This window comes from Monodelphis domestica, chromosome 3 (assembly GCF_027887165.1).
Source record: "Monodelphis domestica isolate mMonDom1 chromosome 3, mMonDom1.pri, whole genome shotgun sequence".
NCBI classification, from domain to species: Eukaryota; Metazoa; Chordata; class Mammalia; order Didelphimorphia; family Didelphidae; genus Monodelphis; species Monodelphis domestica.
This window is the reverse complement of record NC_077229.1, coordinates 10,891,440-10,905,088: the sequence shown is the minus strand read 5'-3', so window position 1 is coordinate 10,905,088 and position 13,649 is coordinate 10,891,440. Positions and strand designations below refer to the sequence as shown.

At 38.1% G+C, this 13,649-nt stretch overlaps 1 pseudogene; it reads right to left on the bottom strand.

The window, feature by feature from the left end:
- VN2R548P (vomeronasal 2 receptor 548 pseudogene) lies at positions 7,869–8,338 on the bottom strand (annotated as a pseudogene).

Below are 13,649 nucleotides of genomic sequence, written 5' to 3'. Positions count from 1 at the left end.
AACATCTTTTATAGGATGTACTATAGACATCTTCAACTTCACCTGTATAAAAATGAACTCATTGTTTTTATCATAGTACCTTTCTTTCTGTCTTCCCTCTTATTGTTAAAAGTACCTTCATCCTCCCAGGCAGCCAAGTTGGCTACCTTGATGTCATCAAGTCTACAAATTCTTTTACCCTCCTATCTCTGATAATTTCCCATGTATTACCATTTCTATCTGTCCACTAGCAATGCCCCCCCCCCCCCCTTTTATACTATGCAACTATAACCACCATGATGTACTAAGTCCAACACATAGACTATTACAATAAGCTTCTGCTTGCCCTTCGGCCTCAGGTCACTTTCCCTTCCAATCTGCCATTCAATATATTAAAACCCATATTTGACCATATTGCCATCCCACCCCTCTATTAAGTACCACTATTAATATCTTCTTGGTAGATGCGCATATGTTTATGTTTTTTAATTGAATTTTCTTCCTCCTGAAGTTTATGGCAATTTCAATCCCTCCCTTTATTTTCTACTGTTATTCATAAACTGACTTCCCTTCATATAATGGTTTCACTGAAGAAAAAGAATCTAGATCTAAACTGTCCTCTCACACTGTGAAATTTGAACATCAGCTGCCTAGTTTGAAGCTACAAAAGCTTTATGGAAGGTTAGAATCAATTTTAGGTAAAACTGGTCACTTTCTCTTAGGCTTAGTGTAGTACCACCCCACCATATGCCCTGTCTGTTGCTCAGTTCTATGGTCTGGCAGCCTAACCAAATACTATAAAATATTTACAACCCAGTGATTATTTTTGTAAGAAAAAAGAACAAAAATGAGACTTGTGTTCTAATTTTCTTTATTTTTATTTCTAGTCTAAATAGTTCATTTAAGCACATACATGGGCAACCAATCATATCTATTAAATAACCATCCATTCCCTCCATTTATCCATTGTCTTGTGAATCTTATCTTGAAAACAGTCAAAGTGATGCATAGGCATGAAACTTATTCATCTCCCAATATTTAGCCCCTTTCATTTCTGGATCCTGAACCATATTTTTCTACATTTAGTTTATACAATTGTATATTTTCCATTATTCTCCTGAATCTACTTGGTCAGTGAAATCGTACTCATTTGAGTTTCACCAGGGAGATAAACTGTGTTGACAATTTGGGATCCAGTAAAAAGTGTAGTATGAAGTTGTCTGAATTCCTTAACAAGATAGAAAAGGAATGAAAATCTTCTTAAAGGAAATGTTTCAATAAAGTATCCTGCTGGTGAACCAGGGAGACCTGTGAATTTTAGATTTTCTCTATTTTGCTTAGTCTTAGAAATTCTAGCAACCAGGAATGTATACACCCAATTAAGGATTAACTGTGAGGAGGCAAGTGACAAATAAGAAACAAGTGACAGACCCTCTGGGCTGTTGTAAGTCAAGCTTAAGTTACCATTGGCACATGTGAGACACAGGAGGTGATGTAAAGAATGTTCTATATATTTTGAGTCACTTCCTCTCTCACTCTTGCTTGTGTGGCTCATGTCTGGGTGCTTGGTGTCTTGATGGATTGTCATTTTCGGCTTCCCAGTGAGGTGACCAAAAGAAGCTCTGTAGCATGGGTTAGGTGACACTTCTTCCCTGAGCATCCTTAGTGAGGTGACTGATTCCTCCTTTCCTTGACCTCCAAACTCCTATATGGCTTGCCGGAGCTATCCAGTTTCCCTTTTCTCTCCTTAATTTCTTCCCTCTATTGTAATTAAACCACCATAAAAACCCCAAACAGACTTGAGTATTTTATTGGGATTGAATTAATTCCTGGTGACCACTAGTATAATATATTCAGTCTATAACCCCTAATTTTTACCCTTACAGTCTGGCTAATCCACGAAAGTTGTGACCAGTACTCTGAAATCTCTGTGAAACCTTTATTTCCTCCTTCTCCTTTTATTTCCTCCTCAAGTCAGTCTTTTAGGCATCTAACTCAGCAGTTCAAAACAGAGTTGTGAGATCAGGTGAGTATAAAACATTTTTTTCCCTCTTTTCTCCTTAATTTGAATTTACCAACCATCACTGACAATGCTAGCTGGCTACATTACTCTGAACTAGCAGTGAGAAAGATCCAGAGATTGTCCTGCTCCTGGAGTTCTGCTTTCTTTTTCCCCCCAAGCCCCCACAGGTTTCTAGTTTTTAAAATTAAGTGAAAAGTTAAAAACCTGGTGAGGCCAGCTAGGAAAAGCAGAGGCTTTGCTCAAAGAGGGAAACAGTTTTATCACAAAGGGGAAGGAGAGGAGTCTTGTGACCCCTCAGAAATTAAACAAAAACCCAGTTTTAGCCTCAGGCAAAAGGCTTTGTTTTCTTTCCCCTTTTGGCCTAGAGGAGTTGATTGGATTAAAAGGCTCTTAAAAAGGTCTACACCCAGATCTTTTGTTTTCACTCCCTGACTTTAACCCCTAGCCAGTATCAACATCTACTGAGTAAAACCAAAATTATAGATAATTTAATATATATGTATATATATATATAAATGAATTCTACGTTCTATGAAATTTTCATGGTGTTTGAAAAATTAGCGACATTAAAAATTTCAAAATACTTCCCATTTCTTATGTTCTTAGGTCATTTCATCTTTTATTCTCCTAAATATTGTGATGAGAAATGCTATCTTGAAAAAAATTTGAAGCTAAAATTCAGGGAAATATACAAAACCAATTGGATAAATACTACACACGGGGTAAAATGGAAACTGCTGACCCCGCGCAAAACATGTCTAACCCTTACAAACCTGCTTCTGAATCTCTAAATGAGGAAATTCCTTCCTCCAAAATGGAGATGGACTGCTTCTCTCGCGGTCTGAATTTCTTGGCTGAATTTACTTCCCAAGACCCTTCTCCTGAAATCCCAACTTCTGAAATCCCAGTTTCTCCTGTTCCTTCTCCTACCCAAAAACCAACTCCAGCCCCAAGGAAATCTTATCTTTCTAAAGAAATTCTTTCTAGTCAAACTGACTCACAGGTACAGGCACCAAATTCAACTAGGGGGCTTTTTCCTCTAAGAGAAGTAACTGAAATAGGATGCAATGGGGTGTGGTGATTCTAAGGCACAATATACCATTTACTCCTCATGTAAAATGGAGATTTGAACCACCTGAGTCCTCACCTGAGTGAGAGAACACAATTTAATATTTAAAGGGCTCTATGCCTCCCAAGAGTGCTGTCTTCTGCTTCTAAGCACATGCCTCTCTCTATGGCATGCAAGATGTAGTTTAAATGTGAATGGGCTTTATTCTAGGCATGTGCTTTTCTTATTTTGTATTCCTTTATCCTTGATTTCTAATAATCTTTAATAAACCTCATAAAAATATAATACTCTTTTTACTATAAACTAATTTAACTGTTACACCCAAGAAAGAAATGAATTCACATGAACACATATGAACAAAATCCCTTTATGGTATCAAAAAGATGACAGACATATTTTTTCAGTATAATCCGTCTTACAAAGACATTGAAAACTTGCTACAGGCTTTTTTAACTGAATGTGAGAAAAATAAAATAATTTCTCATGTCAATAAAGCTCGGGGGCACAATGAAGCATACTGGCTATCTCAGGATCCCAAATGGGACTATAACAACTCTGAGGATTGTTTATAACTATATCATTGTATGGAGGCCAACTGTTATGAGAGAGTGTGCTGACAGCATGGATAAGTGAATGGAACTTGAAAAATTTAAGCAAAATGAGGAAGAGACACCCTCTCTAGATTCATGGACAGAATAATTGAGTTTGGGGGTCGATACCTAGATTTTGACCTTTCTAAAGAAAATTGTATAAGACAAATTAGAAGGCACTTTGTCAATAACTCTTGCAAAGTCATCAGGGATTATTTTAGAACTCGTTGAATGTGGCCTGAAGTGGATCTTGATGAATTAAGAAAAACTGCTCTATATGTTTCAAAGGGAAACAAAAAAAGGAAGAGACTAATGATCTTATAGAGAAAATGGAGAAGCAATTGAAATGTTTAAGAGATACGATTACTAAACTGGAAAAAGGGCATGCTACTCAACCAATGGCACTTGCCCCTCTCCAAGAATCTAACTATCGATCCATTACCTGCCAATTCTGTGAGAAGAAGGATCACAGAATGATAGAGTGTAGAAATTCACTCAAGGCAATCAGAAATAATATGCAGTTTAATAACAACTACAGATATAATAATTATAGGAATAACTATAACAATGATAATAGAAACCACAACTTTAGGAATGATAACTACAGGAATAGAAATTGGGAAAATGATAACTCAAACCAAATGATTCTACAACAATATAACTTAAGTGGAGCTCCTCCAAAAAATAGTAAGGGTGCTAATGTCCCTCCATGTGGGGCAGAAGGTGGTGCCCCTTAGATTCTATTGTTTTTTAGATATTAACCCTTTTCAGTTTTGTCTCCCTGCACACATAGTAGCAAGAAGAAGGAAGATAAAAAAGAAATGGATTTTTTAATAGAGTACCCCTGTGATTATGAAACATATACATTTTTAAAACATTTTTTGTTTTATGTCCCTATTTGGTGGATCTGTACTATTTTGTTGCACTTTATTTGTGCCATACAATATTTGATTTTTTCTCTCTCATTTTTTGCATTTGAAGCACATGTCACCAGTATTGAGACTGATTGACTATATCCTATCAGGAGATAATAATCCATAGACAAGTAGGTACTGTTTTTTGGAAACACATTGAATTCTTGAATTTTATTTTATTGCTTTTCTTTTCTTTTGATTAGAATATTTGACTTTTCCCCATTTTTCTCATTTCTTGTACTTACGGTACATACAATCAATGTTATTTTTTTTATTCTGCAATAATATCAATTTAAAATATGTATATACTTGCAATAATATTAATGCATAACCAAAAGCTTTAAACTGTTGGAACCTGTCATTTATTGATAAAATGTTATGGGACTGGGATTAATGTTTGTATCTGATTCTAGGAAACAGGATCAAAAAGGAGCTCAGACTTCATCTATACAGTGCCATAGGAGCACAGACTTAACCTCAATAGTGCCAAAAAGAGCACTCAGGTAAAAAATAAAGAAACTAATCCAGTTAGGATTGATGCACTTCTAAGCCATTACAAAAGGACTTGAACCTAGTATGAGACTCAACATTGCAATGCTTGACATATGTTAAGATTTTGGACTTCCTTGTATCCATACTCTTTGTGAAATACTCTCAGACAAGTACCGAAGTTTGGCTATCATCCTGGCTCCCCATATCCCTGAGAATGACAACAAAATCAGATAGGAAATGACACTTCCCTACGACACATAAAATTCTAGTCTTTTTCTCTCATATTGTGGCAACTTCCTGTAGTCTTGGCTGCAAATGGGTAAGTGAAATATTACTGCATTCTACCCTACAGAGTTGTGGGATAGAAATTACTTTAATTGTACCCTAATACAAGGGCCTGTTAGAAATTTAATTGGACTCTAATACAAGGGCCTATTGTGAATTTATTATTGTTTACTCAAAATTTTATATACATAGATTTTGATATTTTGATTCTGATTTTGAATTTATTTCTTTCTTCCAAAAGTTTAACTTTCATCCATTTTTTCCTTTATGTTTTTGGTTTTTGTTTCTCTTCTTTTGATAACTAACCTATACAACTCCATAACTCAACCATGCATCCTGAGTTGAACTGGGCGTTTCTCAACATCCACTTGAGGGGGGGATTGTATTTTAATAAAAATCCAAGATTTGAAATTTTTTGTACAAGAAAGATCTTCAAGGAAAGAAACTTGCTAATTCCAAAATCTAGAGAATGAACTGTTTGCTGAAAGATGCCTGAGAAACCTACACTATATCAAGAAGATCCAGAATTGAACTTTAGGGTATGAATGATTGAAATGAAGGTTGATTGAACATTTAATTTGAATGTATACTCTTATGTCAAAAGGGGACTGCCCCCTAATTGGTTTTTGTCAATGTTTCAAGCAAAATCTTGGTTTTGCAGTCTCTCTTCTATTTCCCTCTTCTCTCTAAATACTATAGTTTCCTCTTAGAAGATGAAATTTTGTATGCACCTGTAGTTAGAAGAATTAGAGGTGCAGGGTGATTACGTTTAGTGATCAACTGGGGAGACCAGTCCCCCAATCATCATCAGGGGAGATTGTGAATTTTAGATTTTCTCCATCCTGTTTAGTCAAGAATTCTAGCAACCAGGAATGTATAAACCCCTACTTAAGGATTAAGTGTTGAGGAGGATGGCCTATGACCCACATGTGCTAGCAAATGACAAATCAAAAACAACTGACAGACCCCCTGGGCTGTCCTAAGTGTGACAGAATTTCCCATTCTTCCCTCCTCTTTTATTTTTTCTTAAGACATAAGTCAAGCTTAACTACCACATGTGAGATGCAGGAAATGATGTAAAGAATGGTCTATATATTTTGCATCACTTCCTCTCTCACTCTCTCATGGAGATGTTGCTCTCTCTCTCTCTCTCTCTCTCTCTCTATCTATCTCTCTATCTCTCTCTCTCATGTGGCTCGTGGGAGGGTGTTTGGCATCTTGGTGGATTGGCATTTGCAATTTGCCAGTGAGGTGACTGGAAGAAGCTTTGTAGGGTGGGTTAGGTGAGTCGTCTTCCCTGAGCATCCTTGGTGAGGTGACTGATTCCTCCTTTCCTCCTTTCCTTGACCTCCAAACACCTATATGGCTTGCCAGAGCAGTCCAATTTCCCCTTTCTCTCTCTCTTCTTAATTTCTTCCTTCTATTGTAATTAAACTATCATAAAAATACCAAACTGACTTGAGTATTTTATTGGGATTGAATTAATGCCTGGTGACCACTAGTATAATATATTCAGTCAATAACCCCAATAACCCCAAAACCCCATACAGATCCAAAGGATGATATTTCCCTAATTCAAGTGAGATCTGATGAGTTCTTGGTGAAGATGTTGACTAAAGAAGCTTATGTAGTCCCCATACAGAATAGACTCACTGATCTGTGTAAAAATTATTGTTCTGATTTCTCTCTATCTCCTCTCAAACCAAGTTTTCCATCTTCTATTCTATAGTACATAGCACCAGACTACTGAGAGTTGTCAATATTTTGCTTGGAGTTATGTCATGCTGAAACCTCCATATGCAGCTCCCCAAATGCTTCCCTCTGCTACCCATCTCTAACTCTATGAACAGTAATCATAATAACCTTGCTATTCCATAGAGGGATGAACCCATTAATAGCATGATAATATCACTCACTATCCTTGGGTCTTCTCAAATCTAAACAGCCCTACTAAGATCCACCTTCCCATATTTGTAATCTTCTTTGGTTCAAATGCAAGTTCCTTAAGGACAGGGACTATGTTGCTTCTTTGTTTGTGTATATCCCCAACACTTAGTAGTTCATTTAAGGTGTGCATGAGTCTAGTAGTAAAGGACTCCTTTATGTGGAAAGACGCTGGGTAGGAAACACGAGAGGCTTTCCTCATAAGTCTTGGTCTCCCTCTCCCTCAAACTCTAAAGGATAACAGTGAGCAATTCAAACATTCTGAAAATATCCAGTTCCTAGATTTTTGCCCAGTGCATTGATAGAAGTGTCCATCAGAGTTAGTAGTGACTTCATCAAAACAGCAGTAGTCAGTTTTACCTTGGGAATTCAGCCTTCTATGTAGGTATAACTTGACAAAGTATCCAGGGAAGACTGCCACATATACACAAATTAGGGATCTAACTTCACCCAGAACTGAAAAATATGACTATGCCAGATTAATGTAGGTTATTCTTCCAGCCTATTACCCCAGGAAGACAAGCTATAAACTTGCACTCCAGGAAAAAAAAAATCTTTCCTCTGCAATCTCATTTATTTTTGATCTGTTCTTGAGTATTTCTGTCTGGCCTCAGGAGGATGACATAACATTTGGGATGCAGCCCAGTAGCCCAGCACTGGAGGCCAGGATGGAGAAGATCTCCACAGTCACCATGGCCTTCCCTTTGGAGCTCTGGTATGTGGGCAGAAAAGAGGTGCTGGCACTGCAAAACACCAGCATGCTGAAAGTGATGAACTTGGCTTCATTGAAGGTATCAGGTAGGTTCCTGGCCAGGAAAGCTACAGTGAAGCTTCCCAGAGCCAGAAGGGCCATGTAGCCCAGGACACAGTAAAAGGCAAAGGCAGAACCCTCGTTACACCTAATGATTATGTGGCCATATTCAGAGTGTGTGTCTGCCTCTGGAAAAGGGGGAGAGGTGCCCAGCCAGATGCCACAGAAATTCACTTGAATCTCTGAGCAGATGAAAACAATATAGTTGGATACTCGAGGTTGTATGTACATTCAGATTCTGCTCCCTGGCCTTAAACCCTGAAAGCCAGAACCACAGCTCCTAGGGAGACTCCAGCACCCCTTCATCCTGTTTCCCCAGGCTCAGCCTCCCCCCTCCCCCAACACTTGAGTCTCTCCAGGGTCCCTTGCCCTCCTTGCCAGGAGCTCTGTTGGACTGTTATCTTCTCAGCCCCTCCCTGGGCTCCCCTTCCCCAGGCTTCCCTGCTCCCTCTTCTGGAAGAACTCTCAGGCCCCTTCTCTGCCAGAGGCAGGCTCTCCCCTGAGGGCAGGCCTGGCCCTGGGTGACTCCTGCAGCCCCTCACCCTGGGGAGATTCCAGTGGGGCAGCCTTGGGACTAGGAAGAGAAGGGAAAACTTCTGCCCTCTGGTTCCCTTCTTCCTCCCAGCTCAGGGTGTAGAGACCCAGTCCTGGCCCCAGGAAGGACAGGGCTGAACCAGATCCTGAGCTGGAGGGAGATCAGGGCAAATTTCTTCTGCAGCCCCACCAAGAGCAATTGACCCAGAGAGTGAGCCGAAAGGCAGAAAGGAAGATGTACTTTTCTTTTTTTTTCTTTTCATTTAATTTGGAAATTTTAATTTAATTAATTTAGAATATTTTTCCATGGTTACATGATTCCTGTTCTTTCCCTCCCCTCCTCCCCTACCCTTCCTGTAGCTGATATGCAATTCCTCTGGGTATTACACGTGTCCTTGATCAGAACCTATTTCCATGTTGTTGGTGTTTGCATTAGGATGTTCATTTAGAGTCTACATCCCCAATCATATCCCCTCAACCCATGTGATCAAGCAGTTGTTCTTCTTCTGTGTTTCTGCTCCCACAGTTCTTCCTCTGAATGTGCATAGCTTCTTTCTCATAAATGCCTCAGAAATGTCCTGGGCACAGCATCGCTGCTAGTAGAGAAGTCCATTACATTCAATTGTACCACAGTGTATTGGTCTCTGTGTACAATGTTCTCCTGGTTCTGCTCCTTTCGCTCTTCGTCAATTTCTGGAGGTCATTCCAGTCTCCATGGAATTTCTCCACTTTAGTATTCCTTTTAGCACAATGGTATTCCATCACCAACAGATACCACAATTTGTTCAGCCATTCCCCAATTGAAGGGCATCCCCGTATCTTCCAATTTTTGGCCACCACAAAGAGCGCAGCTATGAATATTCTTGTACAAGAATTCTCTTTGGGGTTGTGAAATTTAAAATTTTTATCTCCAATAGGAAAAACATTACATTTTATGAGGTTTATTAAAGATCATTAGAAATCAAGGAATAAAGAGGTTACAAAGTAAAAACCATGTGCCCATGACTGATTAGCTCATTTATAATTCCTGAGCTTAGTTTACCACCATATTTGCTGCATCATCACAAAGGAAGAGAATGAGAAGGAGGTGTTACCACCAATTAAATACCAATAACATAATTTTGCCAGGGTGGAGATGCAGGAGAGATTATAGGGAATTTTGGGAACTACTAGGACTTCTGGGGAATGAAGTACAAAGGTTCAAAATCTCCATTTGTACATACTCCTTCCCCCCTCCCCCCCAGAGCCAAGGAAGACTAGTCTCTCTGATGGAACTTGTAAATATACCAACTTTGAAATTCCAATAATTTGAGGATAAAAGTAAAAGAGAACAAAACCAATGATTGCTAGGTGCATTGACAAAAAGCCAGTTAGGGGGCAGTCTCCTTCAGCATAAGAGTATACATATGCAACAAATGCATTCAAACCCCACACAGTTCAAATCACCACATCCCAAAGTTAACTCTGGATCTTCTGGTGCAGGGTGTTGTCTGTGCAGGCATCTTAAAGATGCCTTCTCCAAACAGTTCACTTTTTGGATTTGGAGAGGTAGCATGTTACTGATCCGAATTACTCTCAAAAAGAATTTAAACATTGCAGTTTAGAATAATAATAATGATACATTCCCCCCTGAAGAGGGTGATTGAAAAACAGAGATTACTTAGGGATGCATGGCTGAGTTATGAGGTATATGAATCAATTGGCAAGAGAAATAAAAAATATTTTAAAAAATCTAAATTAAAAAACAAGTTCTGGATGAAATATAGACTATCAAAGTCTTATGTGTAAAAATTCTAAGTAAAGGAACAATAAATTCATAACAGTTCCTTGAATCATAGCCCAATTAAAGTGGTATATGTAATTATGTACTTACCCAATCAGTAGCCAAGATTACAGAAAGTGGCCACATTATGAAAGACAGAATAGGGACTAGATTTTTGTGTGATATGGAAGTGTCATTCCCTGTCTGATTTTACCTTCACTCTCAGGGATAGGGGTAACCGGGATGAGAGCCATACTTCAGTACTTGTCTGTGAGTGTTTCACAAAGAATGTGGATACTAGGAGTCCTACCTCTTAACATATGTTAAGCCTTGCAACCTAGCTTTGCAACCTAGAGTCTCACACTAGGTTCAAGTCCTTTTGTATTCACTTAGAAGTTCATCAATCCTACCTGGATTCGTTTGGTCTTTTTTTACCTTGAGCTCGATTGGCACTATGCAAGTAGCTTTGTACTTTGGCACCGTGCAATGGCTCTTTTTGCATTCTCTTCTCCTGGAGTCAGACAGAATCATTAAGCAAAGTTCCATAATTTTTTTTAAAACAATGAATGGCACAATTTTTTATAGTCTGAGGCTTTTGGGGTATTCAATGATATTATAGAAAATATATTTTATACTTATATTTCTACAAAATCAAAAAAGAACGAAAATCTTCTCAATACTGGTGACATTTGCTTCAAATACACAAAGGAGAGAAAAAATAAAAAACTGAAATAGTATATTGCACATGCAAGGAAAAATAATAATAAAAGAGTTTTAAAAATAAAAAATATATAACTCATACTCATTGACACACTGTCAGCTAAGGAAATTTAGAATACAAAAGTTTCTCACTAAAAATGAGATCCATTTCCTCTTCAAACATGGCCATGATCCACTGTGAGTGCAAAGCAAATGATTTTCACATAGCAACAGTTTTTTATAAAGAACAATAGTACAACATGTAATGCACATTCAAAAAGTACCAAAATCCCAAAAATTCACAATAGCCCCGTTAATTACAATAGCAAACAAACCCACTATCATATTCCATATAAGTTGTTGTATGACAAAAAAAACTTGTATGAACTGATGGATATTTGTCACAATTTTTACAGATGTAGCAAATCTTTCAACCTTGGTAAATACATTTTTAAACAAAGTAAAACTTTTTTGGGTGTAGAACATCACCAAGAAATCTAGACTGTTCTGGTGGAAGTAAATTAACTTAAAGAGGATTTTCAGGAACTCTTTTTTTTTTTTCTGGCTTCCTGACTCATAGAAATACCTTGGTAGTGTAAAAAATAGACTCAAATACAGGACTACAATCCCCACGAGCCTTTGCTCCACTTCCCCAGAATGCCTTGTAATCTCACCTGGGCTGAGATCGAGAAGGTATTTAAGCTGATTCAAAGGCTCTCTCTTGACCTCTTGGACTTCCGTTTGGGGCAGATGTGGCTTTTTTTCATAATGTAGGTGAGGTTGTGTCTAGGCCTCTCTATGGCCTGGACACGTGTCTCTTATCCTGTATTTTCTTTAATCCTTAATCTTCAATAAACCTCTAAAAAATATAATACTCCTTGCAGAGAGAAACTAATTTCTACCTGCCTCAGTCTCACCAGTCTCCCCTAAATTTTAATCTTTACAGTAGGAACATTCCTTTGTTTCTCTACCATTAATACAGCACTATCTGAAACAAATATATATATATATATATGTATATATATATGAAATCATTCATTCAGAAACTACTAGTTACTAAAATTATTTCTGAAGATCCTTTAGAATTACCATTTAAATTCTTAGTTCATTAAATTCTCCAAAGGTTGCACACAATTTAACCAGTTTTGTTGAAATCCATCCATCATCATCCATGTGACAATTTACAAAGCCAAAACAGAAAAAAGGCTATTTTTTTTTTATGTGGGCTTATTCAATAATATTTGTTCAGTATAGGTATAGGGGAAAATCAACAGAATATAACAGTAGTTAAAACCCAGTGCTTTAAAATGATTCAGTGTAACAGAATAGTACTGAATACACCACAAAATTAAATCTTAAACAAAACATCAGCAAATTACAATTACGTACAGAGACTGTCATAAAAAAATGGAATCTGAAAAGGCTTAAAATTTCACCTCCAATCTCTTAAAGTTCCTTTCTCCATCCATTCAGATTCCTTTTGTCAGCAATGTGGGATCTTCCATAGAAAGGGAGAACATGGGTTTTAGGAATCTCAAACTGGTCAGGCTGAAATGGCAAAGAGTTGCAGGGAGATGAATTCATCCCCTGAATATCAGGAAAGATAAGTAAAAGGATCAGGGCATTCATGAAAAAATATCCTAAAGCTGGAAGCGGTTTGAAATAGGTAATGTAGTGCTCTTTCATACAATATGTCATGTTTGTAATCAACTTCCTCTTTGGAAAAGTCTCTTCCTTCTCCCCATCCCCACTGAGGTAAAAGGCTAGTTTCTCCAGAGGGAGTTAGGAGGCTAATCATTGCCTAAGGAAAAAGAAACCCCATTTTTTTTGAACCCTTTGCCCTGAGGAGGGACTTCAAGGATTCCTAGCTTCTCAGTGGCAGCAATCAGTCCAGCAGGGGGCAGCAACAGTGGTCAGGGACCGGGTAGAGGTTAATTTAGTAGTGGAGCCATAGATCATGAGGAGGGTTTCTGGAGGCTGAGGGCTGAGGCTAGGCTTGATTGGGGTCAAGGGCTGGAGGAACCAGTATCAGCAACACCAGAGGAAGCAGCAAGGAATGAAGGATGAATGAGGACTCAAGCAGTTGGGCTAAAAAAAGTGTTTTTTTTCTTCTTTGATAAGAATCCCCCAGCTAAAAATAGCCTGGCTAGTAGGGAGAACAAGCAACCGGGCAAAAAGTAGGGAAAGAAAAACACAGCAGCTCCAAAGAGAGTTGGAGTTTGTGAGGGCGGGTAGGGTGGGCAAAAAAGCCTTGGTAGGAGAAACATGGCTTAAAAAAATTATCTAGGCTATCTTAAAATTTGAGAGTTTCTTGTCCCTTTTGGTCGCTATTTGTAAAATTTAATCTCTAACAATAAAAATGTTATATTTTACCGAGGTTTATTAAAGATCATTAGAAATCAAGGAATAAAGAGGATACAAAATAAAAAGCATGTGCTCATGCCTGATTAGCCCCTTTAAAATCCCCATGCTTAGCTTACCACCATATTGGCTACATCATTGCAAAGGAAGAGAGTGAGGATGCCTTACCACCAGTTAAATACCAAT